At 41.5% G+C, this 26,776-nt stretch overlaps 1 protein-coding gene across 10 annotated transcripts in view; it reads left to right on the forward strand.

The window, feature by feature from the left end:
* The window catches only part of SULF2 (sulfatase 2), a 450,340-nt gene that overhangs the window by 111,474 nt on the left and 312,090 nt on the right, over positions 1 to 26,776 (forward strand). For all 10 annotated transcript variants that reach the window (XM_053248097.1, XM_053248106.1, XM_053248102.1 and 7 more), the window contains one exon: positions 24,255 to 24,370. The gene's annotated coding sequence lies outside the window, so the exon portion shown is untranslated. The remainder of the gene's footprint in view (positions 1 to 24,254; positions 24,371 to 26,776) is intronic.

Consider the following 26,776-nt stretch of genomic DNA (forward strand, 5'->3'; position numbering starts at 1 on the left):
GTATTCACGCATTATGTTGAACACAGGTACTGCAGTATGCTTCCTGTCTCTATGCATTTGAGAGACCTGTACTTAGGTGCACTTTTAATATGAACACAGGTACAGCCATTCACACAAAAACATGTATGAGTGTGCAGTCATCTGTACACTCATACAACTTAACATCTGAATAGGGTTGCAGTGAGGGAAGGAATCAGATTCCATAACACGAGGCGGGAGTCAGGAGAGAGTACACATGGTTTGTTTTCAAATCATGCTTTGGAGGATCATTGGAACCAACTCATACTCTAGATAGGAGAGTTATCAAAAATTTAGTGTATAAATAAAATGACTATTGGAGTATTTCCAGGATCCAAGAAAATTCATGAAGGCATTTAATATTAAAGTTAATACCACTGGAATGATAAATGTAAATACTTCTTTACATTTATTATAACTACCCATTGTCTAGCAATTTGTGATTGTAGAATAAGTTAGCAAGGCACATAATGTTCCTGGCTTTTTAAAAATTAGGTCATTTTATGACCATTGATAACATTGTGGCTAATTTATGACAAACCTCATGCTTCACAGCATAAGATGTTCATTTGCAGGGACTGCAAGAGATGAGAAAAGAAAGGGAGCCTCCCGATATAATTACTTTTTCAGTTGACTAGATTCATTATCAGGGCAGAGGGAACTCAGCCTGTGAAAGAGGCAAGATAGAGAAATGGTCAGGAACGCTAATGGTCAGCAAGAATGAGTTGCTACAAAATGAATGTTCATATTTTCCACTCTCAGGAAACCTTCAGGGTTCCTAGAGTCTGCCTTTGAAGTTCTTAAAAAATACATTGTAAAGGGATATTCAGCTAGTAGCAGTGTAAAACTGAAATAGTTTTATTTATGGTAGCCATATCAGATTTCTCTGGCATTCCCTTATTGCAGATAGTCAGTGATGATAAGTGGCAATGGGTAGATCTCCCTTTTATCCAGTTCGTAAGTGATCTCACAAACATCCCACCCTGATTAATGTTCAGAGATCTAACAGATGTCCCGTTAATTAATGTGGCTATTTTCAGATCAATTGACATGCCCTATAGTAGGAATGTGCACGAATATCTTCGGTGCTGGCAGGGGTAGTACTTTAAGGGCGGGGGAGGGTGTACTCATCCCTCCCGCCGCATTTTCCCCACCAGTGCTCTGTTATTTTAAAGCCCCTCGGGGCAGCAGCGTTCTTCCCTGCAGCCCCGTTTCCCCCATCGACCGGAAGTAGCAAGCGCGTGTGCGCCTGTTGCATGCATGTGCACCCGTCTGCCGTGCACGCGTGCTTGCTACTTCCGGTCACTTCCGGCCGATGGGGGAAATGGGGCGGCAGGGAGGAACGCTGCCACCCCAAGGGGCTTAAAAATAACAGAGTGCCAGCGGGGCAAATGCGGCGGGAGGAGTGAGTACACCCTCCCAGCCCTTAAAGTACTATCCCCGCCGGCGCCAAAATGTCGAAACCCCCCCTCCGCACCGAAACGTTTTGGAGGCCTTTATAATGGCCTCCGAAATGTTTCAGGCACATGCCTACCCTATAGGGCCCTTTGCATGTCTGATAACATTAGTGTGTGACAGGGCCTAGAGGAATTTGCACCTACTGCGCACCCTCTAGTTTTTGTAATGTATGTATATTATTGTATAGGCCCAGATTAAAAGGAAAGAGAGAACAAATGAGAGATGGTGGCTCATCTGCTAATAATATTGAAGGCACCAACATAGGTTACATAGGAAGTTGCCTTATACTGTCAGACATTCGGAGTACTGTGTATGGTCTGGTCACCATATCCAAAAAAGGATATAGGACTGGAAAATGTGCAGAAGAGGCCAACCAAAATGATCACAAGTCTGCAGAACTTTCTTATGAAGTAAGACTACAACACTTGGGGCTTTTTAATTTAGAAAGAAAGCCAACTAATGTGTGACATGATCGAGATTTATAAAATCATACATGGTGTGGATAGGGAGAAGTTCTTCTACCTCTCTCACAACACTAGAACCAGGGGTCATTTCACAAAACTTATTGCCAGGAAATGTAGGACCAACAAAAAGCAGCACACTTTTTTCTTTTTTCTTTTTACAAAGAACTAACTAATCTATGTAATTCTCTGCTGCATGATGTGGTGATGTTCAGCAGCTTGGTTGGCTTTAAGTAGGGTTTAGACAGATTCATAGAGATGCTCATAGTCTATCAATGACTACTAGACCTGATGACTGTAGGTTATCTCCAGGCTCAGAGGCAAGATGCCTCTGGATACGTGGCAGGGGAGCAATGGCAGGAGACGGGGCATGTCTTCATTTTGTAGTTTTGTGGGCTTCCCAGAGGAATCTGGTGGGCCACTGTCAGAAACAGGGTGCTGGGCTAGAGGGACCTTGGGCCTGATCTAGCAAGGCTCTTCTTATATTTTTATATCCAATATTGTTCATATGCTCAATATTGTTCTAGCTCAATATTGTTTATGCTGACTGGCAGCAGCTCTCCAGGGCTTCAGACAAATATTTTGTTACCTGGAGATGGCAGGGATTGAACCTGAGACCTTCTGCATGCAAGGCAGATGCTCTTCTGCTGAGCTGTGGTATCATCTTGGCCAGCATCATAATAATGCAAAGGAGGCTTTTAGCTTGGCACTTACTAGATACAAGGAAAATGACATGCAGCTTGTTAATTATAGTTGACTTGAAATAAGCCTTCTGGCTGATATTTCCTCTACGGCCCTCTGTGCAGAACATGCTGCTAAGGGATGGAAAGAACCTTTGTACTTAAACATAGGTATCTAAACATTCTAAGTTCACATGTTTACAGATCTTTCCTGCAAAACGTGCATGGATTTTAAGTGCTAATTTCTCCCTGTTCCACAGTGGCAAAAAGAAACAGATATTTAATCAGAATTGGTATAATCAAAGATAAAGACTGGTTTGGAATGGCTCTCCGCCCTGCCCCCCAATCTTTCCCTCTGTCCAGAATTACCAGCTTTTTGTTCATTTGCCCCATGTAGGCAGTGTGGGACTTTTATCAACATAGAGGAAATTTTTGTTTGAAAACCCTTTTCTCAGGTATGGCCTACACCACCTTCTCTCCTGAGGTTGTGCTCCAATTACCTATACACACTGCATTCATACACAAATAAACAGACACACACACACACACACACACACAAGAATAATAGACTCTCTCCATACAGAGCATTCACATACACACCCCAGGATTCCAAACATTCAGTGCCCTATGACATCATCTTTCAAATATAGCTTGTATATCAGATGCTGATTGTTAGAGATTTGGTGTGTGAGTGTGTGGGGCTATTCTTTGGAGTACAGTCCATAACCTTCTTAAAAACACTTGTGAAATTTTAGCCAAATATTTTGTCCAAAATTCTGTATCATTTCTGACTTAAACTTTTAGAAAAAAATATGATCGAGTGGATATAGATATTAACTAAAAGAACATTAGAGTTGCTATCAAGGAAAAGGAACATTGATTTTGGCTTTTTGGGTTTTGTTTGGTTTTTTGCTTTGCAGTGCAATAGTTCAAAAGTTATTAAGCAATCTTTCTGCACCTCTCAGGGGAAATCTATCATCGCCTTTGACTGTGTTGTTACTAGTGGAAAACCATTATCAACAGTGCCGTGATGGTACTAAAACCAAACTCTCTAGAAATAAATGTTTAGTATATGTTTTAGTGCATCATAAATGTCTCAGAATATTTCTGAAGCCCTATTCTGGTGTTCTGTAACTGTGTGCAGTGTAAGGGTCGGGGCTTGCCAGTTGGCATTGTACACAATGTGTACAATGCCCACCCCTTGCACTGATGAGTTATGTAACACCACTTACTGCTGATCACAAGTACATCATTTGTATGAAGAGAGAAATGCTGTACTTAAGGAGGGATCCTCCCCATTTCAGACTGTAAGTGGGGGATTGAATACTTGAATCTTATTCCCCACTGCACTGATTGCTTACATGTACAAACTTGGCAGGACAAGGAAAAAGCTAGCCTAGTTCTTCCTAGTTAAGCATGGTAATGTATTGTAATTCATACACAAATCCCATTGCCTACTCTTTAGTTGTGTGGCTGTGCTATAAACTTTTTTTAGTCCACATTTGACATCTTCCTTCTAGTATTTGGCTTTTATTCTGTGTGATCTGTTGCAGTAATTGCCTACCCATGCTGGATCAAGTTCTCTTCTGTTTAAAAAAAGAAAGAAAGAGAAAGAAAGAAAAAAGCAAGAGCTCCACAAACAAAGAAGCCCTGTAGGCCCTAATTAATGGGTATTTTTTGGCTTGTAACAGAAAGATATATTGCCTAATATTACATTCCTTGCAGTCATATGCTAATTAAAAGGCGTAGTATATACAATTGCTCTCCATCAAAGTGATTGAAAGCTTACAAAGATGCTTTCTTTTGCCTGTGGGGAGCATATAGAAGACACCATCAGTCACCATGTCATGCCTGTGGAATACACACTCCTGTTTTAGATGCAAACACTTTTTAGGCATTAAAAAAAGAAAAGAACCTGGAAGGTGTTTCATTTCCTAACTCTTTATGCAACAATCAGGCATATAATATAGTGGCAAGGCAGGTCTCAGACAAATATCTGCATTATTTAAATACATGCACAAGTGAGTTCCTCACACTGATAATCTGCAACAGGATTGACTTTGCTGACTTCATAGCCAGTGCTTCCAAAAATCAAATAGCCAAATAGATGAACTGACTTCTGTGGTCCTCTTCTTTTCTTGCAGTAAATCTGTTCTTGAAAAAAGCATAGCAGAAGGTGAAAGTGTAGCTTAATGGTAGAGCATATGCTTTGTATGCAGAAGATCCCAGTTTCATTCCCTGGCATCTCCCGGAAGTGCTGGGAAAGACTCCTGCCTGAAATCTTGGAGAGCTGCTGCCAATCAGTACAGAGGACAATACAGGTGGCCCTTGTTATCCGTGTGGGTTCCATTTTCACCTACATCAGCAGATAATGAAACAGTGGATAATGAGACCTTAACCCTATTGAGACTGGGGGCAGGGGTTTAGTTTCCTGGAGGTTAAAAAAAAGCTGGGAGGAGGCAGAAATGAGAGAAATAACGCACCATGCCTTTCTGTGCAGGTCTCCAGCAATACCAGCAATACCCCACAACCCCCCTTGTTCTGCCAACCTTCCTCTAAAAATCATGGGGGAATTTTATTTTATTTTTTTACAGAACAGCCACAAAATGGCTCCATTCAGCAAAATGGTGTGTGAAAGTGACCTTGGAAGTCATTTCCAGCCACCCAGGAGCTGTGGACAGGCAAATCTTTACTATTTTTTCAACCGCGTATAATGAGGTTGGGTCTTCATTGAGGACCGCGGATAATGAGGGCCACCTGTATTGAGCTAGATGGACCAATGGTCTGACTTGGTGTAAGGCTGTTCCTATATTTACTCAGACATGCACAAACGTTATACAGATAGTAACTCATGTCAAGTCCCCTTTATTATAACTAAAGCCTGTATTTTAATTGAAAATAAAAGTAATACTGTGTTTTGCTATATCAATCTTGGACAAAAATCTAGGGAAGATGTTTTAATAGTTGAGAATACAGATCTCCTGTCATGATCCTGGATTTGGGGACACCCCCCACCCCACCCCGGTAGGGAACATGGTAGACAGTTCAGGAGATGAGGCAGGGTGAGAAGACCCTATATTCCAAACCCCTGGTGACCCTGTTCTGCTGGGACTTCCCATACCAGGAAAATCAGAGGATCGTACCAGGGGAACCAGAGGCAGCACTTCCACCATGACCTAAGATCTGTGGTAGGAGAGCATCTGCTAGAGCAACATCCCTCTTATGTTGCTATTCCCAGATCTTTCGTGGGATGAGTTATAGCTAAACAAGGTCTGACCACTTTCTACCTTGGAGCTGTCAGAGGTCTGTGTCCCTGAAAGTCCCTGTGTCCCTGCCTTTTTGAAGACTCTGGCTTGACCTGCAATAGTATACTTCTATTGCAAAGGTTGGATTGGGACGTCCAATTTGGAATTCCATTTTTTTGTACATCCTCCTCCAATTGGCTGCATACTTTTTCTGATGAGTGTGTACAGGAACATGTTAGCCTACTTAAATAAAAGGACTGTGTGTGGTGTCATGGCCCAGCCTATCACAGTCTCCACTGGACACTGAGGACCTGAGGGAAGTAACAGCAGGAGAGAGATTATGCCCTCAACAACTGCCTGTAGGCTTCCAGCGGCATCTGGTGTGAAAAAGGATGCTGGATTAGATGGGCCTTGGGCCTGATCCAGCATGTTCTTATGAGGAGGTAGGACAAGCATTAGCCTCAGCCCTTAATTCTGACATCACACTGCAACTTGAGAGAGCCCTGAGTGAGAGGGTCCTCTGAGGAACTTTTTTCGGGGCTTGGGCTCTCTGGGGCAGTACCCTCAGAATCTGAGGGTATAAATCTTTCCACTATCACACTCCATGATACCTGCAAGCCAGCCCCAACAACAAGCTTAGTAGGAGCAACAAGCTTGGTAGAAGTGGAGGAGGAGTTTAAGGCTTTCCATCTCAAGACAGGGAGACTCACAAATGAGCAAATATGGCCTGAGGTCACACAGTCGCAAGGATCCTGGTTAAAACAATCAATCAGAGTTCAGTTAGTGAACTCTGTGGAGCTGATTGTGTGAATCCAGAATTTCAAGGCAATGCTGGTCAAACTATTCCAGTTAACTAGCATTTAACCAGAATAGGTAACCAGGATTCAACCTAGTTTTCTGTCCTAGTTAAATGTTGGTTAACTGGGGTAGATTTCCAGGATTGCCCTGAAATTCTGGATTAACACAGTCAGCTCCACAGGGTTCACTAATTGTGATTAACTTTTTAACCAGGTTCCTTGTGATGGCATGAACCCAGCCATTGACGGGTGTTTAAATTGCCTCTAATTCTTTCTTTTTTCTCTCCCTTTCTCCATCCCTTTCTACTTTTCCCACCTGTTCCCATTCCCATTCCTCTGTCCATATTCCAGAGCCTTCCAACCACTAGGCTATTAGAATCTTCACTCGTCTTCTCTCTTTATTTGGTCCCTGGGAGCTTCCTTCTTTCTCCTGCATTTGTGATTAAGGTTGCCTGCTCCCACCATCTATATTGTGCCTCTGCTTTATCAATAAATTGTATTTCTTTGTTTCAAAAGCCTTGTCTCTGAATGTTTACTCTTCTGGGGTACTCTAATGTTGGCATTTGCCTATGTCCAGACTGTGGTCCATTTTTTGTTAACATTTGTCAGTTTTGGTTTTGAGCAGAATTACCCAAATCAGTACAAAGGCATAGGTGTATCGTGCGTGAGAATGTGTGGTCACACTTGCTTGGTTTCTTAGGCGCCGGCTCAAGTGAAGTGAGAGAAGGCATCTCTTGGTGGGTCCTAATAAAGTAAGTTAGTTAGTTAGTTAGTTATTCGATTTCTATACCGCCCTTCCAAAAATGTCTCAGGGCAGTTTACACAGAGAAATAATAAAGTCATCACAGAACAATTTAAAAACAGCATAAAAGCATCAACATTAAAACAGTTAAAACAATTTAAAAGCCCTGGAAGGCCAGGCCAAACAGAGATTTTAAGGGCTCTCCTGAAAGCTAACAATGAACTCAAACTATGGATTTCTGCCGGGAGTGCATTCCACAGCTCAGGAGCAGCTACAGAGAAAGCCCGCCTCTGAGTCGCCACCAGATGCACCAGTGGTAACTGGAGATGGACCTCCTCAGATGACCTTAATGTGTGGTTGGGATCAGGCAGAAGAAGGTGCTCCCTAAGGTGACCTGGACCTAACCCGTTCAGGGCTTTAAAGGTAATGACCAGCACTTTGTATTTTGCCCAGAAAGGAATGGACGCAGCTGTCGAATCGGCTGAAGCTGATAGAAAGCATTCCTGGCCATAGCCTCCACCTGAGATACTAGAGTGAGCCCTGGGTCCAGGAGTACTCCCAAGCTGTGTACCTGTTCCTTCTGGGGTAGTGTAACCTCATCCAGCAGAGGAAGATCTAACTCATCCCTCAGATTTTGAGCCCCTACAATGAGCACCTCCGTCTTGCCTGGATTCAGTTTCAATTTGCTATCCCTCATCCAGCCCATTACTGCCTGTAGGCAGGCATTTAGGGAATGAATACCAATTCCTGATGATGAGGATGACAAGAAGAATTAGATTTGGGTGTCATCAGCATACTGATAACACCCTCCACTAAATCTCCTCACACAGCTACCCTGTTGTTTACTTGCAGGCAATAAAAAATCAATAGTGTGCACAGCTCCTGAAACTGTTAATGATAATGAAAAAAGCCTAATATATATTCATATGCGTATTGTATATGAATGATATGCATATTGTATGTGAAGTGAACTTGCATGTCTGTTTTGCTTTTTATATAACAAAGCAAAGAGGTAGGAAACCACAACTAGTTATTTATTCCTTCAATAAGCTGATAACTGTCCTTTTGTGAAGCACCCCAGCTTGACAGTGTTCACCTCAATGCACATTTATCTCTTTATAAGAGAGACTTAAACTGTCCAGAAAATACTTCTAAGCCTTTAGAGTGTTGCTGGTCTGTTTAGCTTGCTGCTGTTGATAAGTTGTTCAGTGCTTTCTGGGGTCCAACAGAAATAGCTGGGGATGTCCTGCTCTTTTGTGTAATACTTTTTTGTTTGGCATAAAGGTTGTGGGGTGAGGGGAAGGAATGCATTTTACTGTGCAGAAAAACCATGATAGCCTGCTAATTTTAATGTAATATTTGATTCACTGCCAAGAAAGTTTATAGTGGTATGAACCCCTAATGCATTATTAGAGAATAGCCAATGAAGGAAATACTAAATAGGGTTTGATTGGAATAATTAATTGATATGCCTGTTGATAATCTGAGTGTACTTCAACTGTTTCCATTGTCCCTAGATTTTATTATTTACTTCTGTTCTGTTCTTCCTCTGAAAGCTTAGAGCACTGTACATGGTTATTTTTATCCTCACAACAACCCTGTGAGGTAGGTTAGGCTGAGAGATACACGATTGGCCCAGAGTCACCCAGTGAGTTTCATGACTGAATGGGGATTCAAACTCAGGTCTTCCCAGTCCTAGTCCAACATACTAATCACTACGCTCTGCTGGCTCTAGATGTAACTTCTGTGTTGAAAAGTGGTGTATAAGTATTAATAATACTCAGTCCTTTATTTGAAAATTTGGAGAAAGGCTATTAAAAAAGAAAAAGGCTTGATCACAGAGTGATGTAGAAACATCCAGTGTCATTAGAGCTTGTAATGTTTACATACAACTAAACCAGTGGTAGAGATGGATGCAAGGCTGGTTTGGGCTGAATAGTTGCAGGCATATAAATGGCAAAGATTGGGTTTTCTCCATGAGCACACACATTCTCCCAAAGAAAACTTGGAAACTCACCTTTATCACTCTAACAGGCCTACTCTACTTAGGCCTCCAGCTGTTTTTGGACTACAACTCCCATAATCCCCAGTCAAAGTGGCCAGTGGCCCGGGATTATGGCAGTTGCAAGCCATCATTTACAGGAGGGCCAAGGCTGAGCAGCCCTGTGAGTCTAGCTCATTAGGTCAGACATCTTTTTTTGCCTTTATCTTGCCAGGCAGACTTGAGAGTGCTTCAGCAGAAGAGTAATTTGAAATACTGTGAGCAGAGGTATACAAAACTGAATACAGGTACAGGATGAATAGCTGGTGATAGACCTCACAAGAAACTGACTAAATAAATAAATCTGTTGTGCATTAATAGGACAGCAAAACCTTGATTCCTTTCTCATTCTTACATATGTTAATTTGAGGATTTAACAGCTGGGCTAATTGATGGTTTTGCCATATTATGGAATTATAGTACTTCCATTCCTTTAAGCATCACTTTGTTAAACACAGTATTTTGAAATGTGAAGTTCTCGCCTTAGGTCATAAAACTTAACACACCTGGCACTTAAGCACTGCAGACATACTTTTTCAACTAATTGCTATATATAATATTTTAGCTTCTGTACTAATTTTAAAGACAGCAAAACATGTTGAGAATTACAGGTTAGTTTTATTTGCCATTGCATTTAATGTGTACCAGCTTAGGCATGATGAACAGAAGCTGTGTTAAACTTTGAACTTTTTTGTTGGTGTGCCCTGGGAAAATCTTAAAGAAACTGAATGTTTGATAATATTGTGAAGCCCATGTTTTTCATAGAATATTTATGAGAGCTTTTTCATGTGTGGTGATGCCCCTACTTGTAGTTTGACACAGCCCAGCTGTTATACTGTTTATAATGGTGCCTCAGTTTACAAATTTTGTTCCTGACTTAAGTATTTTGCTAAACTTTTTAAATAGCAATACTTGTGTTAATTGCAAATTTAAGACATATGCCTAGAACCATATGCCAAAAAGCAACATGTTCAATTAATAACGCTTGCCCTCAGTGCCCAGACCTATAGCCTTCATTTGTGTTGTTCAATGGAAGTTAGAAGGAAATGATACCTATGCAGAATAAAGAAGTGACACTATTTTAAGGGCTGGACTGAGCCTGAACCCAAAACCCAGCTCAGAGTGGTTTCTTCAGTGAACTAGGCCTTCTACTAGGATGAAACATCTTGGTGTTATAACTATCCATAAGTTTGCACAGATGTGTTCCTCAGTTTCCCCATTAATGTTTAGGCTTTGGATTTTATTTCAGATATGATGACTTTGTTGACATATGTGTTAGCAATAGGAACTATGTTCACTGGTAAATACAGTAATGAGATAAGCTCTTGCCATAATGACAGGCACTTATCCAGCAAACAAAGGCTGGGATCCAAATGGATCAGAGGAGATTCTTAAGGAGAGAAAGTGAGGAATAAAGAATATTAGTTAACACATTGACATTTGAACAATCTGTTAGCCTGAAATTACAGAAGCTTCCTCAGGACTTGCTAGGATCCAAGGATATGTGCACAACCACCTGTGCACACACACATATATATTTATTTATTTAAAGTCCTTTGCCATCATTTGGTTTGCAGTGCAAATAATGCAAGCCGCAGCATGTGAGAGCATGAGTTAATTGTCTTCCCTGATCACTTAGCTGTCAGCTACTGCTTAGTTATTAGGCACAACTGTAGACATACACAGTGAAATTTTTTCCCTATACCTATTAAATAGGCGGAGTCGGAAGCTAGCAGTTCCTTCCAAATAAATCCTCTGACAGGCTTCTACAGTGTTGAGGAGGCGTGTTAGTTTCCGTTGCCTAGGTTTACTAAATTGCTAATATTGTTCCAAAGTGGTGGAGATTATGACAGTCTGTTACTTCCTTTGATAATTCTACTCTGTGGCATTACACTTGGCTTTGAAGGGATCCCTTTGAAAATCGTATGTGCTCATCCCTTAATCTTTGATAAGCTATTATTATCCTTTCATTATTATTAATGAAAATAAATGCTTTAGCCGTGTTGATACAAATTTAATTGTAGTAAAGTCCAGTGATGTTTTAAGAGCGGTGAATGCACAACTGTTGTGCCTAAGCTCAATCTCTTTTGCAAATTTCTCATGAGCCTTTTCTCTGGCATACCAGAGAAATAGGAAAGCCTTTTTCCTCTGTCACTGTACAGCAGTAATGTCAGATCTCACCTGAAGTCAGGACAGCAAGGGAAAACCAGTACATACTATCTAGGCCATGAATGGGCTGATAATTTAATAGAATGAGATAGAGCACTCTAGGAAGGCCTAGTATAGCCTGGCATTATGGAACTCTGGATCCACTTGGAACCTGCTGTGACATTTAATGAGTGCCCCAAGATTTTGCAGTGAATTCTGGCTGGCTGGACCCCAGGTTGTCTGCAAAGTACTCTTTATCCCCCCCCCCCCAAAAAAAATCTGGCAGCTGACCTACAGGACACAGATGTTGCTGGTGGGGGGGCACCCCACTTTTGAGGGTATTAAAAATACCCCAAAACTTTATCATCAGAGAGTTCAGCTGTCTCTTCCAAGAAAAAAATAGTTCACATTCAGAAGAAAAAATCAGAGTTGCACTGGCTGGACAGAGTTAGCAATTCTGTTTTTAAGCAACTCCATTCCCTTTCAGAAACACCTTTGTAACTTCAGTTGAGCAAATGGTATATATACGTTTCTGAGGCATCCAGGACGTAAATGCTCCTTAAGAGGTTTATGCCTCCTGGCCACAATGGGATCAATTACATATCCAACAACTGATTTTCTTCCCAGAAGATGACAGAAGTGTAGAATGGTAAATTTCAGTTCTATGAACCTAGAAAACAATTGTTCATGCACTTGTAGAAATATTGTGGGAGTAATTGAGTGGATTTTGAAGGAGTTACTCTTGCTTTTGTCAAGAGTGGAAGAACGATAAAAAAAGTTTTTCTTTAGTTATAACGTTTTAACTCTAATACATATATGCTGCTTTTTACAGGACATAAAAGCATAATTTTACCAGCAGGAATACATTTTCTTCTGTCGTTTACAAGCATTTCCTTATTAGCCTTTTTTGGATGACAGTTTGCAAATATTGGGACCATTCAAGGTGAAGTGCTCTTTGACTGAGGGCTACTACACACATTACAAGTTGACATGTAGACTGCAGATGCTCCTGTAATATGTAAAGTGAAAGCACCTTTTTTCTTTCTTTCACGATTTGTATATTCTGTAAGAAGTTGCATTTGGCCCAGATCTTTTCTCTGTGTCCATGTGCAGCAGTTGTGGTGAATAAAGATATATGCCTCACACATTATGGGATATACCTTGAATACATATGGCATGCATGTGAGCACCCTTTAGGAGAGGAGAGCTGGTTTTGTGGTAGCAAGCATGACTTGTCCCCTTAGCTAAGCAGGGTCTACCCTGGTTGCATATGAAAGGGTGACTAGAAGTGTGAGCACTGTAAAATATCCCCCTCAGGGGATGGAGCCGCTCTGGGAAGAGCAGAAGGTTTCAAGTTCCCTCCCTGGCTTCTCCAAGATAGGGCTGAGAGAGATTCCTGCCTCCAACCTTGGAGAAGCTGCTGTCAGTCTGTGAAGACAGTACTGAGCTAGATAGACCAATGGTCTGACTCAGTATATGGCAGCTTCCTATGTTCCTAAAATCCCACTCACTCCAAAGTCTTTCTATAGCCTTGCCAAGGGTGGCCCTATTGTCTCAGGTCAGTCTGCGAAGTCAATACTGAGGTAGATAGACCAATGGTCTGACTCAGTGGGAAGCTGCAGAGATTCATGCTATTGCTTTGGGGGATTTGAAGCAGGATAAGTAGTTACGTTATATTCTGTAGAAGCCTACCTGTTTCCACTAGGCTATTTTGTAAATAAAACACAAACTACAAAGGAATGAGAGTGCTTTCTCATCCAAAGGAAACTAAACCCTTTAATGCTTATCCTGAACTTTACCCCTTGGAGAAGTGGGAAGCAGTTAATGCTACAGACAGATACAATGAAAATATGTGTGTAGCTTGAGTTTCTTTTCCTTCCAGTGGATGAGACATGGAGTTTACTTTATCTGAGCTGAGCTTCTTTTGCTCAAGCAAGAGAGTCCATTCTACAGAGCTACTTCCTGAATGACTGGAATGCCTTTTAAACTGGCAATTAAAAACGTTAATCAATTTTAATCACACCTATTAATCTGTTAAAGTTTGTAGCCCTGCAGAATATTTATTCCAATGGCATGAAATTCAATAGGCCTGACACAATAGCACAACAGAGAGAAACTGCACATCAACTATTTCTTAGATAGAGAATCACAGTATTGTCAGAACTCGCACAAAAAAGGAAACACCATAAAAGTGTCTTAGTTCAACCTCCTACAGAAGCCTCTCAGTAAATCTTAAAGAAATTGTAAAAGTGAATCAAAGGAAACGTATTCAGCATGACTCTTCATCCTTTTGCATAGATGTTGAATGTTCTTTTTGATAACTTGTCACCCTAGATACAATGGCTGACATTTAGATTAACGCAGCAAGGGATGGTTTTTACTGATCTCCCCCTTCCCTTTGAAGACCAATGTGCTGCCTGAAAATATGTCCCTGAGGGTCACGCAACATTGATCCAGGAGGCACAGTGGCCTTCAGAGGGAAGGGGAGATTTATTTATCCAATTTTTAGATTTTTAGATTCTAAAGTGCTTAGATTGTTTGGTGTCTTTTTACACACCTCATAGGGATGCATTGAGGAAAGTTATTATACACCAAAGAGTCCAAACACTTGAACAATAATGACCACACATTTTGCTCCATATCTACACTTGTACAAGGACTAGAGCTTAGCTTTTAAAAAAAAATGTAAACTGGGAATCTAGGGAAATTAATCCAAATCTCGAATCGATTCGAATCGAATCATGTGCAATTCGATTTGCACCCAAATCTTGCCAATGGACCACAGGGGTAATATATTCTGTCTCCCAAATCACCTGAATCAGCTAGATTTGTGTACAAATCAATTTGTACCCAAATCGATTTGCACATCCCTATTGTTTGTATGTGTGACCATTAATATTATAGTATGTGTGACTAGAAGCTTTAAAATGAATGCAGTGGTCTTCTGGGTTTTTTATTTCCTCTTACATCTAAAACGTAACTAATTCTTAGTCAAGTAGACAACAAGCCTAGTAATGCTTATAAATAAAATGTTTTAATCCCATTTTCATCAAAGATTTTACAACAGATGGGTTGGAGAGATGTCTTGTTGCTAGGACATGGCTGCTTTTACAAAACCAAACAATAACATTTCGAGTGCCTTACTACATGCTGAGTTATGATCATAAATAATTAAAACAAAACAGCTGTTCTTCAATGCAAGACATTCCATGAGAAAAGTGGTGATGTTTTCTTTTAAAACTATGTTTGATTGTTTCTTTACTTACTAACTTACGATGGGTTTTTCTGTCACTGATAGTTAGTCAGTCTGGTTTTAAAAGTAATATAGCAATGCAAAAGATTACCTTTTAACGTTTCAGCATTGCTTTATTTATATATACTACAAAAGAATATTTTCTGATGTTTGGTAATCATGCTAGCAGAAATACTGCCAGCCATTTATGAAATTGTAGTGAAAAATGCATTTTTAACCATCTGGCAATTAATTAGCCATACTTACAACAGTAGGAAATTATCTACATCAGAGATGGCCAACTGGTTGGCCAAATCTGGACACCGGAAAACGTTTATCTAGCCCCAGATGGCCATACCACATTTTTATAAGATGAATTTGCTCATTGTTTCAAGGGAAAAATGAATTTCAGATAAGGCTGGGCAAACTTGGCCCTCCAGATGTTGCTGAACTACAACTCTCATCATCCTCAATCACAGTTTATTGTGGCTGGGGATAATGGGAGTTGCAGTTCAACAACATCTGGAGGGCCAAGTTTGTCCAGCCGTGATTTAAGGTGATTTAAAGTGATTTAAGGTGTAAGAAAAACAGATATTTGCACACCTTAATGTTATATCTGCCTTTTATTTATTTATATTAGATTGGTATGATACTTTTTGATTGCATAGTAATCTTGAAAGAAGTTCACAACCAGAAATTGTGATTAAAAAACAAACTAATTAAACCAAGTCTTGGCCACACTCCTAGCCACATTTGCCATCTGGATATCTAGGAGTAAAGCTGGATCCAGAAGTATGTTTAAACTACAAACCTGGTTCTTAAGAGGGAATACCTCATCCAGAACAAGTAATTCATTTAGAATACAGAGGGAGAAAATAGAACCCCGAGGAGTTCAACAGGTTAATAGCCAAGGCTGCAAACAGTGCTTCCCCACCTTTTGCTTGCTTTCCAAGTAGGACTTGAAGCTCTACCATGCTTTCTAGTCCCATCCTGGCCAGGCAGTCCAGAAGGACACCATGATCAATGGAATCACTGAGAGGTACAGCAGAATCAAGAGCAGTGGTGGGCAAACCTGGCCCTCCAACTGTGGTTGTAGTTCAACCACAGTTGGAGGGCCACGTTTGCCCACCCCTGATCAAGAGGGATGCCCTCCTCCTAATCAGTTCCTGGTGTAGGTCATCAGCCAAGACAATCAAAGCAGTTTCTGTCCCAAATCAAGGGAGGAAGCCAGATCGATATACATGCAGGCAATCAGTTATACAAGAAACCCTGAAGCTTGGATCATCATCATGTTAAAAATGGAGCATGAATGTAATAATTGTTCACCATTGTAATTTCAGTTTGGGGCTGGGGATGAATAGCTTGGAGAGAAGTTCTGAATATGTATTTTGTGGCTGCTTGGTGGAAAGGAGTAGATTCTTGCCAAATATTGCAAAGTATGTGAGATTAATTGCTCCTGAGTTTTTAATCTCAGAAAGGTGATTTACAGATGATAAATCTGAATGATATCTTAATCATGGGTGGGAGAAATATATCATACTCAGGCCTTATTCAGATGCAGACTAATCATGAGAGATGGGAAGGAAAATACACACTGAATTATCTCTCTCCCCCAACACCCCAGCTATTCCCTTATCTTAAAAATGGCTCTAATCAAACAAACTTTGGGAGCAATCCACTAATCACCACACTTATTACATCTTTATTCATTTTGACATGGTTTGCATGTTTTTTAAACAGAATGCACTTCAGTCTTGAAAGCTTTAAGTACAATGTAGTCCCAGTAAGCTCAGCTTGTTGAGTGATAAACCTGATTACCATCAACCAAGGTTCAGAACAAATTCTGAGAATAAGATGGATCTTACTGGAATAATGTTTACTATAGTTCCCAGTGCTCATGTTAGGACATAAGTGTTCTGCTTATGCCCTAATAAAGAAGAGCCTGGCTGGACCAGGCAAAAGTCCTGTCTAGCTGAGCATCGTGTTACCACATCTTGTGGCATGTGGCAAGGATTCCATACTTTTTTCTTCTTTTTGTCCGTTGTAAATCTCCTGCCAGTCAGTTTCATTGGGAGAGGGAGAAAAAAAACCATGCATAATTTTAGAAGCTTCAATCATGCCCGCATCACCTTCTCTCTAAACTAAAAAGCCCCAAACATATAGTTGTTGTTTATATGTGGACTACCACAAGGAATTGTGGGGGCAAGAATGGGAACCCAAAGGCACTCTTGATGCTTTTGTCCAGTTCCTTTCCCCTGCAAGTTGAAATAAACTGATTTTCAAATTAGTTTTGGCCTTAGGGAAAGCTTCCTCTGAGCTCAAGTCTCCCCACACAGGCACTTCAGAGTTTAAGGGAGGTCTTATCCTCCTATGTCCCCCAAAGCAACCATTGGGGGGCAGGACTGTGTTCAGAGACTTTGTCAAAAGACTGGAGTGAGAAGCAAGCTTTGCTTCCCTACCCACCCACTCTACAACCTCAGTGCTAGCTAGCAGTACCGATATGCTTCCCTCTGATGCAAAGGATGTTTCCCAGCAGCATAAAGGGACAGGGTTGCATGTTCAACCCTTGTCTAGAGCAGTTTGGAGAAACATGGGGATATCGTTCTTATCGTGTCCTTCCCTGTTTATGCCCCTGCAGTGTCTTCTCAAAGAGAAAGATGCTTCACACAGTGCCATGAATGAACATTGATGGCTCCCTGTCTCAAGGACTGTACATTCTACATTTTGGCTGAGTGGATTGAATTTGAGAGGTTTGGCTTAGACTGAAATCCATAGGAATTGAAGAAACTGCACAGAAACTCATCGAGAGATCAGCAACATTGCACATTTTGGGTTGCACATCTCTCTTTATTGCTCTTGGAACTTCTGCATGCTTCCTGGGATTTGGAATTGGTGGGAGGGATTTCAGAAATTGTGGGATTTCAGAAATTGGTAATCCATGCAGGTGCCACATGTGAACACATAGGTTTTTTTTCCCAGGCCCAAACAGTTCCCTGCTACCACCATACAGTGGCTGACATGACTGGCAGCTCTCCATCAGTGTTAGGGATCTGCTGGGGCTGCTGCACAACTTGAAAGGCTGCCCTGATGATGTAGTGTGATGGAGCTGCTTTGGAATGACTAAAAATTTTTATGGAATAACGAAAATGACTTTTGGGCAGTTGCACAGTGCTCCTTCCATTGTTTCCAATGATAGGAGCACGGAGAAAAAGTGGTTTTAAATCATTTTTCAGCAGTTCGTCATGCTACACTGCTGGGTCTGGCATTCAAGCTGCACAGCAGCTCTGCCACAGACCCCTAACATCAATGGAGGGCTGCCCGTCACATTGGCCAGTGGTTCACTTGCAGGCTGATGGTTCAAAAGATTTTCTTTCTTTTTGGGGGGGAAGAAATGCTCTGGAAGGACAGAAGTTGTCAATGGTCCTTTTGATGGTCACTCCAGAACAAATTTTCCAGACACTCCGGTTGTTAGAACAGCCATTTTTGTGTTTTAGAAGTTCCTAAATCAGTATGTTGCTGCGTCTGATGATGATGATGATGATGATGATGATGATGATGTTGATTAAGGACAGAGGAGGAAGATCGTGATGGCACTGAAAACTAGGAGAAACAGTTATTCTTGCAATAGAATGATGATAATGATGAATAGTTTCCATCTTGCTACACATCCTGCAACCCACATACTTCATTGACGTTATCATATGTATTGTTTTGACTTGTGTGCACAAGTCTTCCCCCAGGCATTGTTTATGGTGTCTCTTTTGTAACAGGTGCAAACATACACTCTGTTCCCCACAAGTATCTTTCCCACAAGGATCTTCTATTGGCCTGTGAATTCTGCCTTGCCTCTTCTTGCTTTGAGTGCTGACCTTCCTTCTAACACTCCCCCCCCCCCAACACTTTCTCCCCTCCTGCAATCATTGCAGTTAGCTTAGGGGTGCCTTGAACATGCTGCTCGTTAATAGTCCAAACTATTAATGGCCCAGACTAGGAGTGCATTTCAGGAAATGTATTACTGCACACCATCTAGTACAAGTCAACATGTGACATGATTTCATTGCACTCAGTTTTTTTAACCACCTCGAGGAACAGCCTATGAAGTGGAGCAAAGGCAGACGAACTCTGACATGATGATTTGTTATGTGTCATCTTCTGCTAGAGATTATCGATAAAGAGTAGTCATGCATCTTACATAATGTCCACTTAGGGGTTTGCACAACAAACATTTTTCTTGTGGAACCCTCTGTGGTTCTGACTCTAAAGTTCTGACATTACTTTGGTGAGCTGTACATTTTTGTATGCATTTAGGCTGGTTTTGTTGGTGTTTCTGTTCTCTGACTTCAGAATGTTCCATGGGTATTTTTGTGAATTGCACCACTGCAGCTCGCTATCGCTTCCTGCATATTCTAAACCCATACACAATGCATTCTGTCAGAGTAACTGCAGAATTGCCAGTTCACGTGACTATTGATGAGATAGCAAAACATCCCTATATCTAATTTTTGTTCCAGAATGAAGTATGTTATTTGGTGGTTATTTGGTGGTTCTGCCTTGAATTCAACATGTTGCCACTCGCCAGTCATCCCATTTTGGAAAACTTTATTGTGGTAGGGTCCTCAACTGATGTCTCCCAACACCATAGCATAGTGGTTAGAGTGTTGGACTAGGACCAGGAAGATCTGAGTTCAAATCCTCATTCAACCATGAAACTCACTGAGTGACTCTGGGCCAGTCATGTATCTCTCAGCCTAACCTACCTCACAGGGTTGTTGTGAGGTTGTTGTGTACATGTACCCATGTACACCGTTCTGTGCTGCTTGGAGGATGAGTGGGATAGAAATGTAAATAAATAAAAATATTAACACTCGAATAGTGTTCCCTACTAATTGGATAAAGACAGAGGCAGCTCTTCCATGAGGCCAAGTGAGGCAACTTGTCTCATGAAGTAAGCGTGTTGTGAGGTGGAGTATGGATACTGTGCCCCCTACCACAGACATTACCCCACCTGTTCTCAGTGCTCTTTCCTCTCTTTTCCCTTCACCAGCTCCACCCCCTGGGCTGGAGTCCAGTGCTGACGCTGCCCCTCTTCCCCCTCACTAGCTTCATCTCCTGGGGTGTTCTCTGCCCTTGGCTGGCTGGGCTACTTGTTGTTTGTTTGCCTGCCCGCCTGCCTCTCCTTGTTGCCTTGTTGCTCTAGCACCAGCTCACTCACTCCCACTGTGTCTCCAGCACCAAGCTAGTCTGCTTTGTCTAAGCAGAGGAGGTGAGTGAGTGAGCAGGTGCTGGAGCAGCAGTGGCTGCTGACCCAGGGGGCGCAGCTGTTGAGGAGGTGGAGGCATGTTGCATTCACTCAAGTGGCAAAAGGAACCAGATGGGGTTGGACAAGAAGACACTTTTAAAGCTGTGGGTCTCTTATATTTAATAGTGGAATAGCATTGGTCCCTTTTCATTCCAGCATAACATCCCTCCCAGCAGCTGTTGCTGGTGTCTCCTTTGTGTTTATTTTGAAGTTGTGCATCCTTTGGGGACAGAGAAACATATTCTCATTCCTTTTGCTGTATAAACCACTTTTTTGTTGAAAAGCTCTCTCTGTGTATATTCTAAGTAAATAATTCTATATAGTAGTGTACTGATCCTAAAGAAATTACAGTCTGGGCTAAAGCAAGAGAATAACCAGTTGTACATTCAATAGTCTAAAGAGTAGGGCTCTAATTTTCTAGTGAATTTGACAGTTTTCTGGGTGCCTTCTTAATCCACAAATTTCATGTATACTTGCATTGTACCTGTTGACGGAATGCCTGCTTCCACATCAACATATCGATAAACTGAGGTATTTATCAGAAGCCCTCTTCCAGGTGTCTCCACTGTGCCTCCTTGGTTGTAGCTCCCTTATTTGTGGATTTTTTTTCGCTAGGAGGCTCACCTGGAACCTACATTAATGTCCAGTGCCAGGAGAAGACCGTTTTATCCTTCCAGGCTTTAAATGTTCTTATTTAATATTATTGTGCTATTACTCTTATTTTGTTTATTTTTTGAAAATGTTCAAGAGTAATAAAAACCAATAATAATAATAATAATAATAATAATAATAATAATAATAATAATATAATCAGTATTAGTGCAGTTTTGCAAAGATAAATTGAATCCTGAAGTTCAGGTGAAGGGCCAGCAGTAGAGTGTATGCTTTGTATGCAAAGTCCCTGGAATTTCTGGTTGTAAAAGGACCTTGGAGAACTGCTGCCAGTCAGAGTAGATAATAGTGGGCTCAGTTGATTAGTGGTTTGAGTCGATATAAGGCTGCTTCATAGCTGCTTTGGGGAATAAGCTGCTGTTAGGAATAAAACATTTATCAGTTTAGGGCACTAAAATGAGGGGGGAAAGGACTTTTAGGATAATATATGTTCAAAATTATTATCGCAAAAATCCTTTGCTATCCCATCTCAGGAATTGGTTTGCTTACTACCATACTATGAATTGATTGTTCAGTCAGAATAAAGCAAGTGTACTTATTTTCATCTGTCAAATGTTGGATATTATAGTGCATCCCTGTGATGGATGACTAGCTTCTCCCAGTGCAAACCTGCCTAATGTCCATTGAGATGCCAAAATGACCGAATCTATCATCACTGGGTGTGTTTCCCCCCCCCCACTTGCTGGTGCAAACAGATAATATAAACAGTTTTTGTGCAGCAGGAGAAAGTCACATTTATTTTACTCCATGAGTTTTACATTCATTCTTATTTTAACTGGGAGATTTAATCAAGCTGCAGAATTTAGAGTGGTGGTGTCTTGTTCATCACAAATTCAATCTGCATAGGCAATTTGCAATGACTCTTTATATAATAAATCTTTGAGATGTATATGCTGGGATAAATGGTTCTACAGGAATTGGCTACTGTACTTGAGTTACTGTTTGCGGTATTCTTCTTTGTAGCATTTCCCCAAATGTTAGCGATATAATAAAGATTTCTGACTGACTGTAGCTTAGAGTTGCATAGCTCTGGGTATACTGGGTGATCTGCATGAAATAAAGCAAGATTACCTTTTAAGTTTCAGAGCTTTTTTAAATTGTATGCAGAAATATTAAACACCAGGTTTCCATGGAAAGAAGGTGGACAAGTGCCAGTTTTTACCCTAAGGACTTCTGGCATTACTCTGGTTATCTGGATTATATAGGTCTCAGCTGCAGAACAGAAATGCTGACCATCCTGCTGTCAAGTTTGACATTTTAATGATGCTTCCTTTTTTTTTTCTTTTAAAAGAAAACAGTCTCTAAATTCTGTTCTGTCTACTACATATCTTGGTAGATATATTACAGTATTGTAAATATGAAGGCTTTTGTGTGTCATTGACTGGAATTATTTGGGGGCAGTAAGGGGACAAGTGCTAGTTGTTTGGAGACGATATACAATGGGAAGCTTGCAGAGATAACTAAAAGGCATTTGAGTATCCAACTTTTGTAACTCAAATGAGCCACATTGGCTAGTGAACTGGAGCATCTTCCATATGAAAGGAAGGCTCAAGAGCCTTGAGCTGTAATAGGAAGATTACAGAGGTTTATAAACACTGAAGAGTAGGTTGATAGAGAAGAAATTATTTTCTTTCTCTCAAAATGCTAAAACTGCATCACGAAATGAAACAGCATGGTAGTAGGCTCAGGACAAAGAAAATAAACTACTATTTGATACAAATTATAATTGTAAATCATACAAAATAATTAACTTACAGAATTAATGCACAATTTTCTATCTTAGATTGCTTAAATAAAAGATTAGAAGACAGATCTAGCAATGGCTATTAGTCATTAGGATCCACTAATTGAGAATATGCCATCTCTGAACATGGAAATTCTATTTTAGCTACAAGGCTGCTCACTGATATATCCCAGAGGCATCTGGTTGATTATTTAGAATGTTGGGCTGTTCTAACAAAACAATGCTTCGTGACTGACATCTAGACTAATGTTGACTGTGCTGAAAGGCGGAGGGGTGCTTGTTGCCAATCTCCCCTTCCCTCTGCAGTTCATTATGCTTCCTATATATATGGGGGGGGGCTCTCAGGGATATATTTTCAGGAGGCACAGTGGGCTACAGAGAGAAGGGGAGATTGGTGAACCCGCCCGTCATGATTGGTGAAACACCCCCCCCCATTGTGCGCATTAAATTTTTTTCTGATGTGTGGATGTTATACAGTCATCTTAACCTTTCTGAAAAACAAACCTCTGAAGCTCATATCTATATATTTAATACGCTTAGCCGGCATGCGTGTCCTGAAGAATTTGGCGGCGGAACTCTCGCGAGAGCTATTGGCATTTAGCCAGAGTTTTTTGGGGAGGGGATGGTGGCAGAGGGTGTAAAACGGCCTGAAGAGGCAGCCTCGGCTGGCCGGTGGTGGCGGGATGGCAGGCTTGGCCATCCCAGGTAACGGGGAGGCGGCGGCAGAGCCCAGCCTGTCTGCCGGGGATGGGAGGCGGGGGCGGGACGGCAAGCCTGGTCGTCCCAAGCAAGGGGGAGGCAGTGGCGGCTGCATTGTGGGGGAGGTGGGAGCAGCGAGGAGCTGGCGGTGGGCCCAGCCACCAGGCCAGAAACCACAGTGGGGGGGAAGTGGCCGGGTGTGTGGGAGGCGAGAGGCAGCGGGATGGACTGACAATGGCCTGGGCAGCACCGGAGGGGGTAAGTGGGGAACGGGCGGTGGGGTGAAGCCCCCATGCCTGTTGCAGCCTGGGGCGAGAGAGAAACGGGCAGTGGGGCTTTCGTGTACATGCCCAGGAGCAGGAATGGCCAGAGGGATCCTTTTTGGCCGCCTGCTGCAGCTCTGTCCAGGTGGTGGGGGAGGGGAGGAATGGAAGGGGGGAGGGCAAGAGAGCATGAGGCTGGAGGGAGGAGAGACCGGACAGGACAGAGAGGGAGGGGGAAACAGCCGGCCCCAAGGAGCACACAGATGTTCTTTGTGGGGTCGGCTAGTTATTTATTTATTTGATTTGATTTGTATACCGCCCTTCCAAAATGGCTCAGGGCGGTTTCCAATTAAATCAAACCACTAAAACAGTAAAGAGCTAAAACAAATTAAAAACAATATAACAATTAACAATTTTAAAACATTTTAAAACAACAATTAAACAATTACAGTGATTAAAACCCCCAAAATCAGGTTTTGAATTTTAAAATAGACCAAATATTAAAACCCCCAAAATTTAGGAAGCTGAGAAAGCTTGGGTGAAAAGATGGGTTTTCATGTGTTTTTTGAAAATTGCCAGAGATGGGGAAGATCGTATCTCAGCAGGGAGTGCATTCCACAATCTCAGATAATGCACTGAGTTTACGTGAATTTGCAATATGAAAAAGCATGGGAAAGATGCCATTGATGTTTCTCTCTCTACTTTTTTCAGGCAAATGTAAATGTGATCCTGCTTACATTCTTTACCTTTTTCAGGTTCTGCACTTTGTACCCAGCTTCCACACCCATTCAGGCATCTTGGAAGAATCTCCCCTTGCTTGTATGCTTGCCTATCCATGCAGACTGTTCTCTCCCTAAGGAATGAATTGAAGGTAAGTCTTTAAATGAATTAGTAAAACTTTATTACAGTCAATGACCAGCAATTAAAAGTCAAAATCAGAACAGAGCTGGGTGGGGGAAAAAAACATAATCCTAGAGGAATCTTAGTTATTAATTAGCCAACTAGCTCCTGTCTCAACTTACATGCTGCGGCACAAAATCTTGCTGCCCCAACTGTGATTGGTGCATGCCGGTCTGTCAGAAGGAAAGAAACATAATACTCACCTGATCTACTTGGCATATTCTTTTAAGCGGTTCAGTCTTAGTTTTATTGTTGTAAACTGACTAGAGACTTCCGTAATGGGTGGTACACAAATATGTCAAATAAATAAATAAATAAATAAATAAAATCAGCAATGCGAATCTCTCTGTAAAATAAACAGTATAAAGAAAATGTGTAACAGACTCCATGTTACCCACACCACATGGACATAACTGGTTCCTTTAGGGTATTCTCTTAAATCTTCCTTCCAAAACAGTGGAAGGCATGGCATTAAACTACTGACTGCCTCTGATTTAAGGTAGTCAGGTTTGTAAGATACACAGCCAGCAGAGGGTAGTTCGAAAAACCACCTGAAATGCTCCTGGAGGCAATAAGACTTAAATCAGATTGCTTCTCCACATCCAATATGCATTGTTTAATAGTCACTTTAGCAGCATTGTGTCCCAGTTGGGAGTAGAAACTGTGATGAAAGTCCATATTTCCCCAGTTTATCATAGAGGCCCTTACACCAAGTGGAGTGGAGCCCATCTTTCAGTACCGGGGGCAGGATCTTGATGGTAAAACTGTAATTTAAGCCAATAACTGAATGTGTAAAGCCACCTCTGGGCCTCAACTCTCGTTAAACCCACCTCCAAGCTTAGGATGCATTTGAGACACATCCAGGCACCTTAAATATTGCACAAAGGAATCTAGAGTTGCACTAGTTCCCTGGATTTATAATTACAGATGGAACAGATCTGAAACCCATATAGCAATTGCGCCAATACTCTGTCCTGATATACCTTGACAGCTGCTGGAATGAAATGACCCCCTCTAGAATGATTTTTTTTTAGTATGGCAGATGCACTCCTCTCCGCATTTGCTACAGCATATTCATATTGTCCCCCACCCCCCTGCCCACCATTTGCTCGAAAGATTATGCTTAGGTACTTGCAACTCCCAACCTGCTCAATCCTTCTCCTATTAATTTGCCATTTATGTGCCTTCAGTCTTTTGGCAAATACCATTAAAAAAACAATGGGTTTTGGGGTATTTATAACCGAGGACTACTCAACACAGAACTATGTAAGTCTTTGCAGCACTCACCTTGTGCCTACTAGCATCCTCCATAGTATGGCCACATCATCAGAATAAAGTAAAATTGAAATGGGTCTGCCTGCTAGCTTAGGCGGGTGAAAGTCAGGGTTGTCCAGGGAGAGGAAGGGGGGCGTGGAAGTTACATGGAAAGAGAGCAAGAATACATCCTTGCTTAACTCCCTTCCGTGTAGGAACAGATTCATACAGATGGCCTTTGCTATTTCACTTCACTCTGTGTGGTGTTCTCATACAGCATGAGAATAAGCAGGAATAATCGTAGGTTTATAGAGGTGGTGGCCAATTTACTCAACAGGAAGATGGTTTTAAAATCGAAAAGTGCCGCATATAGGGAAGAGGAGGCTTTGCCAGAATACTTTTCAGTTAAATGCCATAAAACCAGGGCCTGGTCCAATGTGGACAAGTCTTTAAATGAGTTACTCATGTTTAATGCAAGATGTCAAGAACTGTGAATGATGGAAAACAAATGGTAGAATCTGTATGAAAAATCTTTTGCCTTGTTTTTTACCAGATATGCATAATGTTAACTGCAAAAATAAAACATAAAAATTGAGAGTAATAAGGCAGGGGACAGTGCCAACAAAATTAAAATCAGAGAAGTGATCTAATCTGGCATTTAGAAGGTGGGATCATGCTGTATGTCAAATACTTCTGTTTAACAGTGATTGTTGAATGTGTGAGCTGATGTCTTGTACTGAGTTTCCACCATTTCTTCTTTTTAAAACTTATTTTAAAATTGTTACCCTGTTTCATGTGGCTAAAGGTCATTCTTAAAGGAATGAGGCTGTTAAGCAAGTGCAGTTACAGTCTGAATGCACAAATTAAGCGACCTAGTTTGCGCTCTTGCTCAGCATCCACCCAATGCCTTGGCTTCTATAGTCTCCTTTCATACGTTTTCCCTCTGACCAGGGACATAGGGAGCACTTGGGCGGATGGAGGACGTAGTCCTGCTGGGGGAATCCCCCTCCCCCTGTGACTGTTAAGCACGTGCGCACTCCAAGCCTCACTCCCTGCATCTGGTGTCAGATGCAGGGGATATGGCCAGTACCGGAAATGGGGCCAGTTGGCCCCTGTAGAGCTT

The sequence above is a fragment of the Hemicordylus capensis genome, chromosome 4 (assembly GCF_027244095.1).
Source record: "Hemicordylus capensis ecotype Gifberg chromosome 4, rHemCap1.1.pri, whole genome shotgun sequence".
NCBI lineage: Eukaryota > Metazoa > Chordata > Lepidosauria > Squamata > Cordylidae > Hemicordylus > Hemicordylus capensis.